Genomic DNA, 22,432 nt, shown 5'->3' on the forward strand with positions numbered 1-22,432 from the left:
TCCTGTGTACATTCCTGAAACTTGTGATGACCCAGTCTACTTAGGGGTTGCTTTTAATCTTCCCCCAGGCTCCCCCTCTGGTCAGCAAGGCTTCTCCTATTTTTCCCTGGAAGGCAGAGGTCTATGCCTCTCCCCTATTACTCAGCTGTCTCCAGAATTCTCTTCTCCTCTAAACCTCCTCCTTTGCCACCTCACCTTCTTTTTCTTATAGTTTCACATTCTACTGCAGCATGCGAAGGAGATGACAACTGTTGGTTTAATTATAGCATGCTTCATGATGCTTTTGACTTTGGGAAAGCTTGGAAAAACCAAGGCTCATCACCTGGGTAGTCTAGAGCTAAAATCTCCAAGTTGCATGGAAGTGGGCAATATTTAGGGACAGGTGGAGGGAAACAGTGTGGAAATCGCATCTCAGCTTGGGCTCTGTCCTTCTGTTGTCTGCCCCGCCAGTTCTCACCACACTCACTTCAGTGAAACATAACCACGCTGTCAAGTGCAAGAGTTCTGTGTGTCTGAGTGTACCAGACTTTGTGTATTTTTTGTGTCTCCTTGTTTCAAAAACATTTCACTTCAATAACAAAGAGGCTTGTTGTTGCTAGGAGGTTTCGAAAATATATCATTGACGGAGACAAGCTCCACCAAATGCCCTCTTGTTTTGGTCGATGTGAATCAGGATGACCTTTTCACCCTCTTCAAGAGGATATTTATAAGAACCAGACACAGCACACATATTAGAGAGATAACGTGAGTGAAGGCCAAGCACAGCTGGAAGGATGTGGAGCGTGTTCCTCTCTATAGAATGATGTTCATGAAAACCCACCGGTAGCTGTTGTGTTTTTCTAGTTGATCTTTGAAAGAAAGGGTGTACACACACACACACACACACACACACACACACACACACACACACACTTTTTGTTTCTGTCTTTCCCTCCCAGAAGCAGAAGCTTAGATATTTAGAAGGAAGGAAGTGAAGATCAGTTGGGCCTGGTTAAGGCGGGGATTATTTTTAGCAGCTGGAGGAAGGTGACCTAGAGAAACTGGCTGGCTGTGGGGGTAGGAACAGAGTTAGGTGTGTCTTAGTCAGCTCCGGCTGCCATAGCAAAGTACCACAGACAAGGGGGGCTGGAACAACACATATGTATTTCTCACAGTTCTGGAGGATGGAAGTCCAAGATTAAGATGCCAGCAGATCCGGGTTCTGGTGAGGGCTCTCTCCTTGGCTTGTAGACAGCTGCCTTCTAGCTGTGTCCTTACATGGCCTTTCCTTGGTGGTCAAAGGGTGGGGGTGAAAGGAAAGAGAGAAAGAGACAGAGAGAGAAAAAGAGAGAGAGAATCTGTCTTTTCTTATGAAGACCACTAATCTCATAGTGAGGGTCCCATTCTCACTATCTAATTGAAACCTAATTATCTCCCAAAGGCCCCGCCTCCAAATACCATCATGCTGTGGGTTAGGGCTTCAATATATAAATTTTGAATACAAACAGTCAGCCCAGGCTCGAGTCAGGTCCATCCTCAAAAAACTCTCCTTCCTGGTGGGACATCACTGGGGAGGGTGATAGTCACATGAACTGAATGGAGAGGGGGGCAGAAGTACTTTCTAAGAAAACTAGCTCAAGGGCTCTACTGTTCTGCAAGAATGTATTGGCCTTTGATTTTAAACCACGTCAGCAGATACTGGCGCTTTCTAGTTGACCCAAAACTCCCCTAAACATTGCACTTATACTTATATTTTTAAAAAAATGAAGCTAATTTATTATATTAACTTACTATTTGATATAATGTAATATGTAATGTAATTTGAATATTCAATTTTCACATCATTTTGATTTTCAAAATTTAACTTTTGAATTTCATCATTTTCCTTGGCGTCATGTGAAAAACTTACCTACCCATTTAAGTAAATCCCTATTTCTCTTTCATATCCTTTCCATTTTCCCCTTTACCTGGGCTACACGCATTGTGTAGAATTAGTTATTCCTTCACAAGGGCCATTTTGTAAACTATTTCAATTTTTCTTCAGCATATATTTGAAAATAGAAAACAGGACTGTGCTTGTAGTGAGAGAATTGCTTCTTGTACCTTTGAGTTTTGCAGAGGAGGAGGGGCGGGGGGACATCTGCTCCTGGGGAGACAGCCAGGGAACATGCGATGGTGGTGATGGAAGCTGTATGACTCCTTCGGTGCCACCATCAGCTTGATTACCTCTCCATTCAGGGTGCCCCCTGAGGCTGGCTGATGTGAAGAGGGAAAGAAGGCCAGGAGCAGGGAGAGTTCATTTTGTTTAGCAGCTAGATAAAAAGTCTCTTCGGCTTTTTTTCTTGGATTCATATAAAGGTTTCAAGTTGTTTGTGACCAAGTGTCCACAGAAACCTCAGGCCATATCCCAGTAGCTTAAACTCCAGGAGCCAAACCTCACCATTTCCAAAGGCAAAGTAGGTGTGCGGGAGAGGCCGCCCATGCCCCTTCTACTTGGGGAGGTTCAGTGAAACAGGCATGATGGTCTTTGTAGCATTAATGCCTCATTTGCTTTGAGCAGATACAGGACTTTGCAGTTTCTGAGAACAAATTCCATTAATACCATTTTCTTTGGGGTGTCCTTCCCCTCCCCCCTTCAAAAGTCATTCGCTCCGTGTCTGCTTACAACAGATTCTTCCTTAGAGGCACTTGGAGAGTTTCCCTTTAGCCCTGTATTTCTCTGTGGTGAAACAGGTAGTAAACGTAAGCCCTTTTCTGTCTTCTATATATTCAAATTTATAGAAGGAAAGTGCCAAGTTTTCCTTCAGAATGTTCTAAGACCTGACTTGAGCTCAAATTGTACTGTGAGAAGAAACAGATGGGAAAAGAAAAAAGGTGCTTTTTAAATGAAATCCTTTCTTCCATCAAGAGGCTTCTACAGAAAAGTGCCCCCCCCCAAGGATGAGATGAGTTTAGCAAAGCCCCCCCGCCCCAGCTTACTAGTGTAAGCAGTCAGGTATAGGAACAGATATTCTGCCTGATCACAGCATCATAATTGGTTTTGAAAACACACTTGCACAATGGCAGTGAGCCAAACACTCCCCTGCGTTGCCTCTCAATGTAGAGGGCTGATTCCTTAAAGTATTGTTCATTTTTTGTGTACCCCAAACTTCTCCTGAAGAGGCAAAATATCCCCGATCTTTAGCACTGGGTCTTGGCCACAATCAACCTGACCATCATGAGAAGACTGAGCTCAGCTTTGCTGGTTTTTATAGCAGGATGGAAGTGACCGACAAGTTACTTGTCTTGCCTGGAGCCAGCTCGTACATGAAGCAGATTGAAATATTGTCAGACTGTCAGTGTCTTGCTACTGGATCCCATGTCCCATAAAAATAGAGAAAAATATCTCTGAAAGCATAGGAAACATAGGTGGGCATAAGTATGTGTGTGTGTCTTATTTTATGGTTGCATTACAGTGAGTGAAATGGTGGGTAACTTTGGAGTTTTGTTTCCATCCTGAAGCTACCCACCACACCAGCATTTCCATCCATGTGACATTAATGTGTCCTTTCCATGTGACGAAGAAGAATCCGATGTGGGAGTGAGGCTGTTAGTCTTGATGACTGAACTGAGACATGACACGACGTTAATGTTGTATGAGCACAGGAGAGTTTTATTATGTGTGTGTGTGTGTGTGTGTGTGTGTGCGTGTGTCTGTGTGTGTGTCTGTGTGTGTGTATATGTGTGTCTGTGTCTGTATGTGTGTGTGTCTGTGTGTGTGTATGTGTGTGTATGTCTGTGTGTGTGTATATGTGTGTCTGTGTGTGTGTATCTGTGTGTATATGTTTGTGTGTGTGTGTGTGTGTGTGTGTGTGTGTGTGTGTGTGTGTGTGTAAGGAAGGGAAAGCAACAGAATTCAGATTCTCCAGGGTAGAACTTTGGCCTTTGTTTTAGCTTTTGCATTATGAAGAGTTGCAAATGGCTATAAATATGAACGTGATTGGCAAAACTGCAGATTAAGTAAAATCTGTGAAGGGTGTAGAATGCTTTATACACATTGTATAAAGCTGTGTCTATTCATAGGATGCACATTCTAGAATTTGTTTTCTCTCTCTCTCACTTACTCATTCTACTTTTATGTGTACTTTTCTCTTCCTCTCTTCTCTTTCAGAAATCTTATTTGGAGCAGTCTAACTGGAGATGTGTAAGCAGGGCGAGTCTCCAGATTACATCTGTTTAGATCAAAGGGCAGGACTCTTCCCCGATGTTGGCAAAGGGATTCTTTAACAAGAAGTCCTTGTCAGTTTCACCATGACACATGGGATGACATCACACTTGTGAAAAATAAAAATATAAGTCAGCACTCCCTTACTGGCTTCAAAGTTGGAAATGCTTTTACATAAAATGCTTCTTACTCCTTGTCTGTTACTCTCTGATTGGAAACGACACCTGAAATTTTTCTACTACTAATTTTGTATTGTGATTTTGCACAAGGCTGCTCGTTAGAAAACCTTAGCTGCAAGATTGCTTTTGCTAAACTCTAGAACTATCCATACCTTCCAACTTCATACCTTTTTACCAAGGCATGGAAGGAGATTTATTTTGCCAGAGAATTTCAAGTTGAAAATATTTAAGTTCTTTCTGCTGTTTATACTTCGTCAATTCAGGAATGGCTGGGAATATTGAGATCCTACATCCCTTTGGATTTTGCAAAACCCAACCTTTTACAGGAATTCTTGTGAATGTGTCACAGATGACAATCACCCTGAAGAGTAAAGACCAAAAACCACAACTGCTATGAAATGAGCTATTTAAAATGAGTGTATCTGTTCCTGAGGCATATCCCAAGATGGATTTTTAGCATTTTAAAGACTTTGTAAATTGTACTGAATCTTTAAATTTTGTGGGGGCTAAAGAAAAAATAATAATACTTTCCCTTCAACCTTCTAAGTTCTGCTATTAACAGAGACAGAGAAGCAGGAGAAAAGTAAATTTTAATACATGTGCAAAGGGAGTTCACATAAGCAGGAAAATTCCCAAAGACTGTGAGGTAAAACTGGGAAGTTTTGACATTTTGGGAAAGGAGAAGGGGAGGTAGTGGTCTGAGATTTCAAAGGAAGCAGGCAGCTTACATAGTGGAGGGAGCACGGAACTCACCAGGCAGGTAAATTTTTGCTACCCAGAAACAATGGGGAGGGAGGTGGTGATCTCAGTAAACAGACCCCAGCGTGACTTCTCCCACCCACCGTACTCAATTCAAATTAATCCACTAAGGCAAACATCCTAAGATTTCCTTCCTGAAGTGGGTCTTTCCCTCTGAGTCTCTTAGGCAAAAAAGAGGAAGGGTCGAAGTTTCTTTCGGAGTCTTTTGTTTCTTAATAACCAGTTTAAAATCAATATCCCAAAAGGCAGCTTTAGAGTGGCAAAATTAGGTCACCTTCAATTCTCTGTCTTGTCCTCCTCCCCGGACCTGGAAGAAAGTTTGTGACTGAAGGAGGAATCCTTGTGAAGAAACATTTTGAGTGTTCTCCGTATCCATTGCTTCTCAAATTTTAATGTGCCTATGAATCATTCGGGCATCTTGTTAAAATGTGGATTCTGATCTCTTAGGTTTGGGATGGAGCCCAAGAGTCTGCATTTGTCACAGTTTCAGGCGATGGTCATGAGCCACAGTTGGAGGCTTCCATGTTCCGCTCTCACCCCTTCATTGGCAGTGCAGGGGAATTGGGCATGAGATGGGCACGGTGCAAAGTTTCTGAAATATTTGTCCAAACTTCTCCTATCCTCACCAGGCTTCTGCTCATTTGCAGGCCCTCTTCAGAAGTATTTAGAATGCATTAAATAATGCTGTGCTCTTGTGGGAGTTAGCTAGCAGTGAGGGAGACAGGATAGAGACACGTTACAGAAGAGAATGGGATCAGGCAGATACAGAGACAGATAAAGACAGATGGGGCAGACTGAGAGTCCCTCCTGTAATTCCCGTCACTCTCTATCTCTTCCATCCTTCCCTCTCTGTTTCAATTTCTTTTTTTCATCTTGTTTCTCTCATTACTTTTCTGTCTCTTGTAAGATAACAGAATCATTTCACTCAAGTTCAGAGGCACATGGGGGCGTGTGAGCCAAGTGGACTGGACTGGTAGCCACTGGGTGCAGCTGGGCCAGGAATTTGGGATTTGGGGGCCTCAGTTATCTTTTCCGTAACACGAGCAAGTTTGGTTAGATGATCTCTAGACCCTTCCCATCTCTGCAGTGCTGCGGTTTACAATCCATGTCAATGTGTTTATCTGTTACTTGGGGGCAAATCTGTTCAAGTTTCAATGTAAATGAGGGTTACCTGAGTGCGTAATTCCCATTTCCACTAGGCATGTAAGCATCACGTGCTCAGGAAGCTCTAGAGTGAGAATTGTAACCACTGGCCCCACCCCCGCATCCCTGGAGCATGTGTGAGGCTGTCTAAACAACCACGCTCCGGATTTCTCAGAATTGAAAATCTGTTCTGCAGGGCTTTCATAGCCTTTGTAATTCCAGCAATTTAAAAAGATTACCATTATTATTATTCATATTATTTGAGGGGCAGTTTCTTATCTTACATTGCACAGATTCAGAAAACTCACTTGGAAGCCTTGAAAGCTTGACACTGTGAAACTTGCTTAGTAAATAAAGTCATTGCTATTCCTTGGGTCAGGGGGAGAAAAGGAGAGAAGGGGGCATATTGGGTAAGGAGGTGGAGTGTGGTGGAAGTGTAAGGGCTAACAAAATTAATACTTGTCCTTCCACCTTCTAAGTTCTTCTAGCTGTGCTAATAATCAAATGAACAAAGATGTATTAACAGAAAATCAAAATTTTAATACATACACGTGGGGAATTCACATAAGCGTGAAAATTCCAAAGATAGTAAAGCAACATTGGGTATATAAAACATTTTGGACAAAACAGAGAAAGAGAGGAAGGCATATTAGATTTCAGAAGTGAGAATGGGTGATTTACAGGTAAATGAGGAGAGTGGAGCATACATGGCAGGAAAATTCTTGTTAGGTAGCTCAGAAACAATGGGACACAGGGGGTATCTAGCTAACAGGCAGAGTCTTCCTGCTTAATGGTAAGGTGGAGATTCTTAAGGTGATTAAACCAAGTTTCCCTTCCTAAAGCAGATTTTCCTTTCTGAATCTCTTGGGTATAAAAGGGCGGGGGGCAGGGGGGAGAGCCAAAGTTTCTGAATCTTATTTCTTAATAAACAGCTTAAAATCAATATCCCAAAAAAGGCAGCATCAGGGTGGCAACATTTTGGTTCCCTTCAGAGGGAAGGGTGGTTGACCCATTAACTTTTGTTGTTGTTGTTCTTTTCTTTAAGTTGTTTGATTTACAAGTGTAATAACCAACAAGTAATCAGATATGAAAAACCAAGCAGAAGGAAAAACAAAGCGAAGCCATTCAGTATCCAGAGGATAAGTCTAGTCCTCAACTCAGTGGGTGACTGTGGGAGACACACTAGGGCTTAAAAAGAGGAGTTTGTCACCTCCAGGAACAGCTTTCACTGGCTTCGCTCTTGTCTGGGTCTTGAGTCTGTAAGAGAAAATAAAACCAGTTGGTTGAGAAGTTGGAGTTATTGTGGACTATTTGATGATGACGCAGAGAACAGGGTACAACTAACATAGGCAGTGCTGTTTTGAGATTGCTTCTTTGGGGTAGGTGACCACCGCTTACAGAGGGTCTTCATGGGCCCAGTATTGTCAGAGTCATAGGTTGGTGCCCAGCCAGCCCAGCCAGTAAGGATTTTCGCTGGACTGCTCATAGTAAAGAATATTCGAGCGATGGAGCAGCCGAAATCTCAAAGGCCTAAAACTCATTGCCTTCTGCTGTCCTAACAACTGCCTAACGAAGAAGGCAACCTCCCATTAAATTATGAAAGCGTTCTTGTGAGAATGGGTATTAGAATCATCACTGGCCTTTACTGGACTTTAACCTTGATCATTGAACCTCAAATTGCATTCACAAATGAGTTTCGAACCAAACAAAATATGCCAGTTAAGAAATCAGTTTCCCAAAATAGGTACTTGGGAGAATTTTAAGTACATTTGTGGAGGTAAGAGGCAAGAACAACACAAGTGAGGGGAGAAAACTGCCCTGGGAGAGTGGGCGACATTTTTTGCATGTAGTTCTGTTGTAATTTTCTCATATTTATTTTTCTAGGAGATATGGGGGTTTTCTATGATATTTCCCAAGCTGGCTGCCCTTGCTGATGAAAATGCTCCTAATAGTCTCCAAATCATCACTTAGATGTAGTCTATGTTTATTCATCTGATATGAGGAGGCTTGGACATTTATTGGTAAAAGGGAGTATCCTGATTTATTTTCTTGCCTATCTGCCTTTCTTACAATCTATGTGATAAAATGTTGAGTTACTGTTTCTTTAATGCTGATGCCTTAAATGTGAAAACAGACAGCAAGTCAGTCTGAGCAAAGGGATGACAGCGTCCATCTCTGCCACCTCCCCAGCCTGAGCCTACTCTTGCTGTCCATGTAGAGTGGCCTCTTGACTTGTCTACCTGCTTCCACTCTTGTCCTGTTCCAAAGAAGCCTCCTCAATGCAGCCAGAGAGATTGTTTTGAATTGCAGATCAGATGGTGTCACATCTTTGTTATAAATCACTCTAATGGTTTTGCTTTTGGGTTCCTGGACCCAACTTCCAACATGTGTGCATAAGAGCTCTCCACACCAACAAGCAATTCTCAGATGCCAGCAGGCTGTCTGAGCATCCAACTCCATTCCGACACTACCTACCTGGCAATAACGGCAGACACCACGGGGTAAGGGTGCAGTCCCACAAGACTGCTCCCCTCCCCACACCTTCAAATGCCAGTGTTAAGCTCAGGCTGTTTTCTGTGCTTCTGACCAACTGGCTACAAACTGTAGGTTCCAACAACTTCCTCCAACTCAGGGTACCACTCACAAGTCCCGGTTGTTCCCTGTCCTTCTGATGGGCTGGCTATAGAGCCGAGGTTCCAACGACCCCTTGCCTCCTCAGGTTCAATTTGCTGGAGTGGATCACAGAACTCAGTAAAACAGTGTACTTACCAGTTTATTATAAAAGGATATGATAATGGATACAGATGAACATCCAGACGGAAGCAAGGTATGAGGGAAGGGGCGACTTCTTTGGGTGCACTATTCTCCCAGCACCTTCACGTGTCTCCCAACTGGGAAGCTGTCTGAACCCTGTGCTTTTGGGGTTTCATGGAGGCTTCATCACATAGACATGATTGATCATTCACTCCATTTTCAGCCCTTCTTCCTTCTCAAGAGAAGGGGGATGGCAGGGTGGGGCTGAGCTTATAGTCATGGCTTGGTCTTTCTGGTGACCAGCCCTCATCCAGGAGCCATCTAGGAGCCACCCAGAGTCACCTCATTAGAACAAGTGATACTTTTATCATCCAGGAAATTACTGGGGTTTCAGAAGCTCTGTGTCAGGTACAGAGGCCAAAGATCAATATTACAATAAGAGATGTTCCTAGTATGCTTATCACTTAGGAAGTGACAAGGGTTTCAGGGGCTTTCTGCCAGGAGCTGGGAGCAGAGACCAATGTATATATTTTCTATTATCTCACACTTCTTACTGCAATTTTGAATTTTTAAATATCATACATATCTATGAATTCATTGCCCACAAGAACTGGAATATTAACAAGAACGTTCATCTACTTAGGCATTGAGCCCCATCCCATAATGCTGCTAACTCACTGTGCTGAGCCTTATATTTAATTATTCCCTTGCTTTATTTAAATATGGTTTTATTACCTAAATGTATTCCTAAAAAGTGTCCTGTTAAATTTCAGTTACCTTAAACGTTATGAACATTGTATCATTTTATGTGTTATCTTCTTAGACTCGCTTATTTCATTTGATAATATCTTGCTAAGTTTCATCCATACTGCTGCATGCAGTTGTAGTAGGTCTGTTTTAACTACTTCATATTCCATTGTGTGCATATGCCATAATTTTTTTATCCAGTGGATGGGTCTTTTGGGTGCTTCCAGGTTTTGCTAATGGGGGCAGTGCTGCTGAGAATATTCTTGTACAACTTCCGACTGTTCTTAGGGTAAAGAGAAAATCTGTCATGTGGCTTTATAGTCTCTGCAGGGCCTGGCCCCTACCAAACTCTGTATCCTCACCTCATTCCTCATGTCCCTCTTTTTCTGTGCTTCTGTCACTCCATCCCAAGCAGAGGTATGATAACAGGTGGAAGAAAGTAAGGAGGGTATGTTGAACAAATTGAAATAAGAGATCTTTCTCTTTCAGTTCTCCTTGTTAATTTCAACATTTCCTACAAATTCCAAATCAATCATTAACCTATATTTTGGCATATCTTGCTTGATATCCCAGAACAGGAAGTCAATTCACCTATTATGTGCTTTTATGGCTCCAGGTACCTCCTCTTTAGAATGCTTGCTGTGGTTATCATTTTTAGTACACTGCATTTGGATGACCATTTGATTAATACCTGCTTTCCTGCTGGACTCTGAGCTCTGAGAGCAGAGACTGTTATTATCCACAATTGTACCCTCGGGACCTAGCATAGTACCTGGCACATAGTAGGAGCTCAATATATATTTTCAAATGAATAAAACAGTAATTCACAAAGAGGGGAGTGAAAATGCAGGGAGACCACATAACAGGATCCAGTAGGCTACTTCCTCAAACCTCTAGAGCAGTGGTTGGTAGACATTTTTGTACAGGGCCAGGTAGTAAACAGTTAAGATTTTGCAGGCCATGTGCTATCTGACAAAATTACTCAATATTGCTGTTGTATCATGAAAGCAGTCCTAGGTAATATTAATACATAAACAAATGAACAGGGCCATGTTTTAATAAAACTTTATGGACACTGAAACTTGAATTTCATACAGTTTTAATTTTCATGTGTCATGAAATGTAATTCATATGTTAAAAAATATGATTCTTTTGTGTTTTTTTCCAACCATTTAAAAATACGAGAGTCTTTCTTGGCTTGTGGGCTGTACAAAAGCAGGTAGTGGGCCCAATTTGACCTATGGACAGAGAGTGGTTGGCTGACCCCTGCTCTAGAGCAGCCGTGTACTCTTGCCCATCCAGTGACACTGGGTCAAGGTCAGCCCTTCATCACTATTTGTGCACAGGCAGGCACTGTGGATGGAGAGTGAGAAAAGGTCCAGAGTTAGTGCCTTATTTAAATAATTAAAACTTTTTTTTCTTTTTAAGTAAAACTCTTGAAAACTTGCCAAGTGCTTATCCTATCTCTTAGCTCTTTCGTTGCCATCTTCCTCCTTTGATATTGAAATGAAAACTCTGGCACTTCAAAGTGCATCTTATGACAGCCATGTCATCACCCCAAATTGCATAACAGAGAAACTACACACCCACTCACCTTGATGTTGCTCTCCTGGCTGAGTCATTTGGCAGTAGTGAGCCACAGACAGCTGTAATTTGATGACATTTTCACATATCAAGGTCCCGTCCAGGCTGACTTAACATGCTCTGTCCTCCTTTGCATGGATGTAGGCGTGGGTTCACCAACATTACCATGATACCAGGAAAACAAAACCAAGCAAACAAAGTCTTCTGCTTCACAACATTTGTTAATATCAAGCCATGTTGACACACTTTTTGATCTGTCAGCACACAAACTCTGGAAGGTAACCCACACTGTTGGCATGTTAACGTGATTTGTTCACTGAGAAGGAAATATTAATTTATTGGAGATGTGGATCAGTACAGCTCTGAAAAGAAAATGGCAGTGTGCAACCCTGGAGTGCACCAGCATGGACCGGAGAGAGGAATGGAATGACGAGGAAACCAGGGCACCATTGCCTTCTCATGGCCTGAGTTGCCAGGTGCAACTTCCTTGTCGTGACTTACGGTGTGGAAATTGTTAGCACTATGTACCCCTGCAGTTGGAAGGGCGCTCAACAAACCATCTAATTCTGACCTCTGCACTCAGAGACCTGGCCAAGTCATTTTCTGGTTTCTACTTGAAGGCTGATGGTCTTCAGGTTCCAACTGACCTCTTTTGGTGGACCATCCCCAAATAGCTTTCCTTCACTGAGCAGAAGTTCTCCAGGTGAGTGTAGACCCGTTTCCAGGTGTAGTTCTTTGAGAGGCCACACATGGCTACATGCTGTATATACCTCACCACAGGTATCAACATACCTTCTCTCAAGCCAACATCATCATTTCTGTACTAACTGGTATCCCTGCTTCTACTCTTGCCCCCGAATAATTCACTCTCCACAAATATGCCTGAGTGATCTTTTGAAAGCAGAAATCAGATGATTTTCCTCACTTGTTTAGAATCCTCCAACAGGTTACATTTAGAATAAGATCCGAATTCCTTCTTCTGTGCTGTGGGTCGAACTGTGTCCTCCCAAAAAGATGTCGAAGTCCTAAGTACCATGAATATGAACTTACTTGAAAATAGGGTCTTTGCCAATGATCAAGTTTAGGTCAGTAGGTGGGCCCTAATCCAATATGACTTGTGTCCTTATAAAAAGGGAAATTTGGATACAGAGGCAGACATGCATAGAGGGAAGGTAATGTAAAGACATGGGGAAAATGCTATCAATAAGCCAAGGAATGCATGAGACCACTGGAAGCAGGAGAGAGACATAAAATAGATTCTCCCTCACAGCCTTCAGAAGGAACTAACTCTTTTAACACCTTGATTTTAGATATCCAGCCTCCATAACTGTGAGAGAATAAATTTCTGTTCTTTAAGTCACCGAGTTTCTTATGCTTTGTTACAGCAGCCTCAGGAAACCAATGCACCTGCTTACAACGCCTGTGTGATCTGGGCTCACCTTCTTCTCTGGCCTCCCCTTGAACTATGCGTACTTCTAACCCATTGTGCTTTAATGCTTCTCTGCTGAGGCAACACTGTGGATGCCCAAAGGGCACTGGGAAATGTGGAAGGAGGTTTGTAGTTAGAAACAGGGGCTCTATTGGCATTTCATGGAGGTGAAACCAGGGATGCTAGAAATTCCCAAAGGCAAGGAAGTGTCCCACACAATATTGCCACTAATGGTCCCTGTGGGAATTACTGTACACTGGCCTTCACTCAATTCCGTGCACCTGCCCTCATTCCCTGTGGCCCAGGGCATTTGCATGAGCTGTTCCCTCTGTCTGGAATGCTCCCCACCTGCACGTCCCATGGTTGAGATCTCAACATAAATGAGATCTTCTCAGAGAGCCTTTCCCAGACTGCAAAGCTTCCACTTGTTTATTTACTTTCACATTAGTCTTTAAAAAATTACTTCTGCATAGAGATAGCATTATCATTGTTTGATTTAAAAAATAAAAACAACCTACCAGTTTATTTGTTTTATCTCCTCCTACTAGAATATCAGCTTTGTGAGAGCAAGGACTTTGTTTGTATGCCCAGGTACTAGAGCTGGGCCTTGCACATAGGAGATGCTCATATAGAAATGTTGGTTGAATGGATGAGTCATGACCTTTGAAGCTAGAAATCCATGAAAGCCTGGGGTTGGAGAGAAAGGAAGGGAAGAAGTGGGGAAGAGATAGGGCAGGGAAGAAGATGGCGATGGTGAAATCTGGTGGGAGACATGAGAAGGCACTGCTAGGACAGCGAATTTAACAGCAGCAGGACTTTCCAGATGTTCTCAGACCACGAAACAGAGTGCACAGACTCCTGGAAGAACTTTCGGTGGAGTGCCCTTTCTTGTTCTTCATACAGCAGCAAGGAATCAGCTTGTAGAGTTTATTATCCCCAGAACGATGGAGACTAGAAAATAGAATTAGCCTCCCTATGGTTTAGAGGAACTCAGGAATGAAAGTTGACACATTGCCTTTTAATGATTTCTCAGGGTAATTGGGAGCCAGGTGTGGAAAACACAACTATAAAGTTGACATTAAGAAGGACAAGCCCACCTTCCATGGAATGCCGCTTTGGGTCTCTGTGAGAGCCAGGCATTGGGCTGGATGTGACAAGGCCCCCCCCCCTCAACCATGTGGCCACTCCTGTTTTTAAGGGCTTATCTCTTCCTTGAAAAGATACAAACAAATATTAATATGTAGCAAGTTTCTACAAGGGTCTTGAAATGGAGGCATTTTAAAGGACATACAGTAATGAAAAGAGTGTTATATTTTTGAAACTAGGTGCAGCCTTTATTTTTCCCTTTGAAGTCCTCTACTTCACTTAGTTTGCTTAATAGTATAAAGTTTCATTTTCCACCTTGCTGCACACTCGGAACTTTGGAAGCAAGAGAAACTGTTCTCATCTGGGCGAGAGATGGCCCGCGTTGTAATTCTACCTCTGCTGCTAATTTGCTGGGTGACCTTTAGTGTTTTACTTAACCTTGTAAAGGCCTCAATTATTCTATAGAAAATTCGATGAGAATACATTACACTACAGGGGACTGGTGATGGTGAAAGAATGAAATAATATATGTGAAAGCACATTGAGGGACTTTCTGTCTCGCCTTTCTTTTCCTTTGTTTTGTTATTTCAACTTTTTGCCTGAGGCTCTTTCCTCCCAGCAGCCCTTCACTTTTCTTGTCACCTTTCCCTCATACAGGTTTCCCAAACTTCAGTCATTCGTGTACCAAATTCACAATTTGTGGTATATTTGAGTACCAATTGCATTATTATTTTCTTAATATTTTCTTTAAATTGACTCACTTTTTAATTTAAATTGGTTTACTTGAAAAGGAAAAATGTGTATCATCAGTATATATAATGACATTCTTATTACATGATCATTAAAATAAAAAAAATAAAAACAATATTCATGGAGTGCTGGCTTAAGCTTAAGGAAGGCCTTAATGACACCTTCCCTAGCCTCCCAGACCAAGTCTATCCCCCTGTCATATATGCTTGCTTCCTCTTTTGTAATACTGTGTTTCCCTGAAAATAAGACCTAGCCGGACAATCTAATGCATATTTGGAGCAAAAATTAATATAAGACCCAGTCTTATATTATATTATATTATATAAGACTGGGTCTTATAGTAAAATAAGACCCAATATTATGTTATGTTATGTTATGTTATGTTATGTTATGTTATGTTATGTTATGTTATGTTATGTTATGTTATGTTATATTATGTTATATTATATTATATCCAGTCTTATAGTAAAATAAGACTGGGTCTTATATTAATTTTTGCTTCAAAAGATGCCTTAAAGCTGATTGTCCGGCTAGGTCTTATTTTCAGGAAAACACGGTACCCTTCACACCTCTTGTAATTATCACCTCATATCTGCCTCCTCCATTAGAATATAAGCTCTATGAGAGCCCAAACTGTGTTTGTATATCCACTGTATATCATTACCTGGAACACAAAAGGTATTCAAAAAAATTTTTTTTGCAGAGTTAGATGAAAAGTTCATCTATGCACTGACCTACTACTATCACCAGACTACTCTACTGGAAAATTGCAGTGCATTACACATTCTTTTTGTCTTTATTCTATCCCATAGCAGTCATGTCACCAGTAACTCATAGGAAGCTGTGGGATACATAGGTAAGAGTCTGGCTATTTCCTCGGTTGATCCAAATTTTAAGACTTGATACGTGCAGGGAGTCAAGAGCTTGGGGCTGTGGAATTCTCAAAGCTATGAGATCTTGGGATGTGTAAATAACGTGTAATTGGCAACTTGCTTTTCTGTCCCGAAAGACTTCTTCCCATATAAAGTATATCCCCATGGGGAGTATTGTTGTGTTGGGATGCCTGGGCACTACTTAAATCTCCAGAGTCCCCAAAGGCAGCCTTAAACCTCATTTGTACCTGTTGTTCCCTTGACCTCCTACATCTGGTTCTGTTCTAAGTTCACAAGTTTCTAAGCATCTGAGGAAGCGAACATACAGACATTGTAGATGTCTTGGCAGGTGACTGGTTCTGTGCAGGTTCTGAGTCCCTGACAGTGGTTTTCTAGAAAAATGATGTGCTCCTTATCTATTTGCTAATTCCTTCCACATATCACAAGACTTTTCTGTAAATTCCCATCAGTCTTGACAAAGTTATCTTGTAGACTTATGTAGTGATTTTGATGGCTGCACAGAGCTGTTTGTCTCGTTCAGAACTAAATTAATAACACCATGATGGCACCTACTTTAGCACCAAACTTCTTAAACTCTCCTAATGTACTAATCAGCATGTCAGTGAAATATTTTTTTTCTGGATAAAGACAAGTCTCGTGAAATGGATTAGACATTCACATGCCATTGCATAATTCAGCATGCCAGTTCGATGCATATGATTTGCATTAATAGCCTGCACTGGAAGCTGCTGCTCATAGGTTTCTCTCATTAGGTCTAATATGGAAGATTCCAGACTGTCAATCAATTACAGTAACTTCCTTTCCATATTTATTTCATCACTATCATTGACAGCTACCATTAAGTGACATTAATACAATATAATATCATCTTGCATTTCTACAGAGCATCTCAGGGTGCCTAACAGATCCTCTGCAACCAAGAAATCACATTACAAAGGAAAAAGTGCCCTTATTTTCTAGGTAGAAAATAGGCTGCCAACGCTCTTGGATACTGCAGGAGTTGCCCAGAATCTCTGGAGATGTTCCTGAATTCTGGGCATGGGTGTTTATTTCTCTGCTGTCTAAAAATATCCAAGGCTGTGCCTCTGAGGAGTAGGATGGCTTAGTGGGCAGTGATGACTTTCCAGGGAGCCCACTGGACCACACTGCCTGCCTCCATTTAACCTTGATTTAGGACATGTTTACAAGGCAGAGCCAGTGGGGCTCTGTGTGGAGGAATTCACATTCGTAGGAGGGTAGTATTTGCTGTATGCCACTCTTTTGCAATAATTTCTATTTCAACATCTCCCTGTTCTACTCACCTTGCCCCATCACTCAAATGCCATTGGCTACCTTGCTCAGTAGAATGGGACAAAGCCCTCTTTACCAGACAGATTAGTCCTATGTGCTAAGTTGCCAGAGTTGCTATATCCTCCTTCCCCTTCTGTCTTTCTTGTAGTCAGGGATTATCAGAGTTTTGCTGCACAGAAGTCGTCTCTGTTGTCCAAGTGTCACTGACTGAATATATGGATTACTCCCTTACTGAGTTTTGGGTGACATACCAGTAGGGTTTCCAGATAAAATACAGGATGCCTAGTTATATTTGAATTTCAGACAAGCAATCAATTTTTTAGTATAAATATGCTCCAAATATTGCATGGAACATATACAAATTTTCATTGTTTATATGAAATTCAAATTTAACTGGGCATCCTGTGTTTTTATTTGCCAAATCTGGCAACCTTACCCATCAGGTGAGCCCAAGGTCTAAAAACCAAGCCAATCAATCTACCGAGATCCTAGGAGAAATCAAATCAAGACACTATATCTACATTGAACCGAGGTATTTGCAAGTGCTGTGCTCACAGCTGTGGGAGATGTAAAACAGAGTTAGAACTGAAGGAAACAGAACAGGAGAAGAATGGCCACAGGCTAGAAGAGACCATGGTGCTAGAGCAAAATGTTCACCTCGAGAACTAAAAGCAAAACAGTATTAAATATTTGTTTCTAGTGGTTTTCTTTATCTATAACCTTTTGTGATGGCTTCTGGCAATCAGGGCTTCTGCTTCAGCTCTAGAGGAGACTGCAGAGACTGCAAAGAAAGCTTTCTGACAGGCAGAAAAGAAAGGTGGCGGGTACCTTAGTGTTTTATTGCTGGGGTAAAGTAAACATTATCTTGATTGATGACTGAGGGAGAGCCTAGGAGAAACAATCAATAGGTATTTGTGAATTGGATGACTGACAAATTTTTGAGCAGGGAGAGCATGATGAAAGATATTTTACCAAAACTGTTTTGGAGGCGTTGTGTGGGAGAACAAGGAGAATAAGGCCCCTTTGATAACTGGAAAAAAACCCCCAAAAACAACTATCTGCTGTGATGGGGCTGCCCCTGCCTCAGTATCCATCCGCACTTGTAACACCTGACACTGCCGTGCCTCCTCCCTCAGTAACTTAGCATCGCATAGGTCAGGGTGCTCTGAGCACGCGTGATTTTTATAGCAAATTCTTATAGCTCTGTTTCTTCTGAAAATACTTATACACTGGAGGAACAACTTATGGAAAAAACAAGAGGCAGAATAATGGGGGAGGGAGGACATTAAAAGAGTGAAGAAAATAGAGAAAAAATAGATGAACTGAGGAGTAGTGTGTCAATTCCTTTTTTTTTTTCCCTAATAAATTGATATTTTGTGGCGGGGGGCGGGGCGGGGCTGGGGGATACGGAACTATGTGCTTGTGTTGTTTCTGTTATCTGTAAGGTAACCTTTATCTTTACTTTAATGACTTTTTAAGCAGTTAAGAACATTTCTCAAGAGTTTCCAGGAGCAAGGGCAGAGCCAGGATTGGAGAACAGGTCTTTCTTGCTCCAAGTCTTGTAGATCCACGTCCCAGGCTGCTGTCTCCCTACTGAAAAGCTACTCAGCAAACTTTCTCTTGAGTGTCACAGATGTGGACCGTGATGAAACCAACACAGATCAGTCTATTGCTTTCATGTATAGTATTTTATTTTACTGTTTGGTACAAAAAGAAACTTATAGTCTGGATTCAACATAAATGATAATAAATATAGAGTGAGCCTCTGTGATAGAATTTGTTTGCAAAGGGATAAAGACACAGACTCACTTCCATTTTTTAATTTCCTAAAATGTCTAACCCTTCTGTAAAAAACAATATTTAAGGCAGTGGCAAAGAGATTATCTGATTTGGTAAAATAGTTAACCATAATATTTTACAAAGAAAAAAAAGAACTGTCATCAGATGATAACTCATAGGAAGAAGCAGTGACAGAACAACGGAAATATATGTAATCAGTTTAAAGTCACCTAGCTTTCTTTCTGAAGAGGATGGGAGGAAGTCTTTTGAGATACTGGGAGGGGAAAAGGATATTAGAGCTGAGCAGGATCTTTGTAATACTTAAAGCTGCCTGAGGGTTTGGAGGAAGTGAATGAGACGATACCCACATAATAAACCTTAGGTGATTACACCTCTTCCAACAGAGCCTGTTTGGAAACCAAGAAACAGCAAGTGACTAAAGAATTAAAAAGCTCAGTAAAAGAAAATGCTCCACCTACAACCTCCCCCACCCATTTCCTTTCCCTGTGCTTTGTTTTCCTTAGATTCTTCATATCTTATATAAGACAAGTTTTATTAGGGAGACCACTTCATTGATGGAGTAGATGCTTGACCACTGCAGTGTACACCCGAAGCTGAAGTTGAATAATATTGTATGTCAACTATACTTATATATACATATATATGGTCATGCGATATGGAGTACAGCATAAGGAATAGAGTCAATGGAATTGTAACAGCTATATACGATGTCAGAGGGGCAATAGATTGGGGATGGGGGTTATCACTTTATAAGGGGTGAAATGTCTAACTATTGCATTGTTTTGTACACTTGCAACTAATAAAAAAAATACTTAATGAAAAGGTAACTGCTACAGCCTATGTTTTTGCCCTCGTGCCAGCCTTGAAGCAGGGCTCTGCACTTCCCTCAATGCAAATTTTCTTCACAAGGTAGAGAACACAGGTTTTACTGAAGAGTCTATAAGGAAGTCTAAAGAGGAAATTTACAGATCACAATGCCCAGACTTTATTACCCAAATTGCCATTCGGTACTATCTCTTCCCAATTCTGTTCTCAGCTATTGGTATTTGGGTCTTTTAGACATTCCACAAAGTAGCGTCTCAAATTCTCCATTTTAGAAAATTCTTCCTCTCTACCCACCATGATTCTTTTGCAGAACAATTTAGCTTTCCCTCACCTCTCTCAGTCCTTGGCACCAGCCACCCACAGGGCCTGGGCACTCAGGCTTAGATCAGGTTTGTCAAAGCATTCCTCCTAATTATGTACATTTCTGTTTCTTACAAGGGATTCATGTAAAACTAAGAAAAATGATATTTTTTTGTATTGCCGCGGGAACGTAATTTATCAGAAAACGATATCTGACAAAGTTTACCGTATGCTTTGGGTGTCTTAATTTTTAGGTTACTTGCTGACTTCCTATCCAAGGCTAGAAGTTGGGGCTTGGTAGCAGTGGAGATAAATGGATTCCTGTTTAACCACATTTTCAGAATGACATCAATTTTTTCCCACTGTTGAGTGAATGTTTCCAAAGAATTCTGAGTTGATATTTACCCAGTAGCTGGGAGAGAAACTGGTATTTTGTTTTTTAACTTCTCCATCCATGAGGAGTGGCCAACCATCTTTCTCACTTCTCTCTCTCTCTCTCTCTCTCTGTTGTTCTTTTGGGAATTTTCCAGTGTCTCTTACAGAGATCATAAACTTGGGCTTTTACCATTTGATAAGAATTCCTTTAGTACCACACTAGATTGCAGATTCTAAGATCTTAGACTTACTGTATTAATTTCCAGATTTTAATATTATTGGTTGCTTATGCTGTTGGGGCATTGTGGTCCTACATACGGTCCATTGTCCTGGGGTACTCCCACATTTTTGCAGAAAAGTTGGCTTGTAAAATCTTTCTTCCCTTACAGCAATTCACCCTCCTGCCATTTTGTGTTACTTTGTGCTCTTTAAGTTCATACTTTCTGAAGTGAAAATCATGCTGGATGTATACTTGACATGTACTAGGCTATCAAAGCTACTTGTTAAATAAATCTGGAAAATTCAGGATGTGTTGGTTTTTAAGACCTGGGTAGGGAACACCTTTCCAGAGGTCATTGATTTTGCTGCTCTTTTTGTTTTTCTGTTATTGTCCCAAACCGAAATAAACTCTTTTCTCCTCTGACTCACTTACCTATTCTTTGATCCCCTCATCATTAGTTGATCAGTAATTCTGCTTGTGCTCAAGAATTTTGCCTCTTCTTTCTCAACTTACTGATTTCTATGATGCGTCTTCCTTCCCAGTATTTCTTCCCAGGTCAGACATTTTCCCTAGTTATCCTTCTTTTTCTCATTTGATACGTGGCACATACTAAGGAATATCCGCTGCTACGTCCCCCTCCTCCGCACCCCTCCTTCCCCACTGCACCTGCCTATACCTACTGCTGCCACAATTCCTCCATGTCTTCTAGCTCACTGTGCTTCATTTCTATCCTTGTCATTCAGGGGTAACTGTGCAATGATCTTTCCCCTTTTGTGTCCACTGAGTTCATTTACAATTTACAATCCAAATAGTTTCTGGTTGTCAGCTTGCCTGACTGTAACCTCTACTATTTACTCTTGCTTTCCCTTCTTCGGACTATTCCCTGTCACCTTTCATCTCTGGAGTGGTCAATATTCATCCCAAGTTGTTTCTTCTCCTTTCTTTCTTTTCTATCTTCCCTCATTCTTTTTTCGCTCTCTCTTTACTTTTTAATTTGGAATAATTATAAATTTGGAAAAAGTTGCAATGAGTGGCCTGGGTACCCTTCACCTAGTTTCCCTTATGGTCACCTCTTACATAATTAAAGTACTATATCAAAACCTGGAGACTGACAATCGTACAACGTGTGTGTAGAGTTCTATGCCATTCTATTACATGTGTGGATTCATGTAACCACCAGGATACAGAATTATTCCATCACCATAGAGCTCTCACAAATGCTACCCCTTTATAATTATACACCCCCACCATCCCTCACCCCATGGTAACAACTAACCTGTTCCTCAATTCTGTAACTTTGCCATTTTGAGAATGAGACGGGCTTTTCTTCATTCAGCAGAATGCCCTGAAGTCCATCCAAGTTGTTACATATATCAAGAGTTTGTTCCTATTTGTTGCTGAGTAGTATTCCATGGCATGGATGTACACTTACCTAGAAGGACATTTTGGTTGTTTCCAGTTTTTGGCTTACAAATAATCTTTTCTCTCTTTTGATATTTTTCTTCCAGGTCGCTATTTTCTAGCAGATGCTTGCAGGAAAAGAAAATAGTTTGGAAGAGAAAGACTGGGTTCTTTTGCCTAGTTGAGGCTTAGGTTCAACCCGCAGTGATTGACAATGTAGATAAACTTTCCAGAAACAGTCTTGATTTTGGCATCTGGACTTCAACCTTCTGTTCCAATTCTTGTTTGTCATAAATGCCCTGACTGGGGTGAATGTACTGGATTTCACCTCCACAGAGGTGTTCCAATGTAAATTTTGATCACAAACAAAAATCACATTTAGTTATTTCAAGTTAGGATGTTAATTTGAAATGACGACATCATTACAAGGGCTTTAGTGCCGGTTCAGGAAAGCCTTCAAGTTATTTCTTGCAAAATTTATTGAAACTAGTGGCCTTTAGAACTCAGTGCTCAGGGGACAAGCTTAGCTTTAGCTGTTTGACTTGAAGGCGAGGTCATCCAGTGGCATTTGCTAAAGAAAAAGAAGTCACAGGCTTATTTTCTAAATGAGTTTAAAGTTCAGTATTTTGTTAGCTCTGCATATGTTTGAGAGGGAACTCCTGAGTACGGCTGGGCTAGTTCTATCTTGGTTCTAGTAAATTAATGGATTTGCTT

At 41.3% G+C, this 22,432-nt stretch overlaps 1 long non-coding RNA gene across 1 annotated transcript; it reads right to left on the reverse strand.

Moving 5' to 3' along the window:
* Window positions 1-5,651: 5,651 nt before the first annotated feature.
* On the reverse strand, window positions 5,652-21,909 carry LOC141572400 (uncharacterized). The gene is made up of 3 exons (XR_012497763.1): window positions 21,750-21,909; window positions 11,360-11,620; window positions 5,652-7,521 (listed from the first exon to the last, which is right to left on the reverse strand). It is a non-coding gene; the product is annotated as an uncharacterized LOC141572400 (long non-coding RNA).
* Window positions 21,910-22,432: the final 523 nt, after the last annotated feature.

Source organism: Rhinolophus sinicus, linkage group LG06 (genome assembly GCF_036562045.2).
Source record: "Rhinolophus sinicus isolate RSC01 linkage group LG06, ASM3656204v1, whole genome shotgun sequence".
Classification (NCBI taxonomy): Eukaryota; Metazoa; Chordata; class Mammalia; order Chiroptera; family Rhinolophidae; genus Rhinolophus; species Rhinolophus sinicus.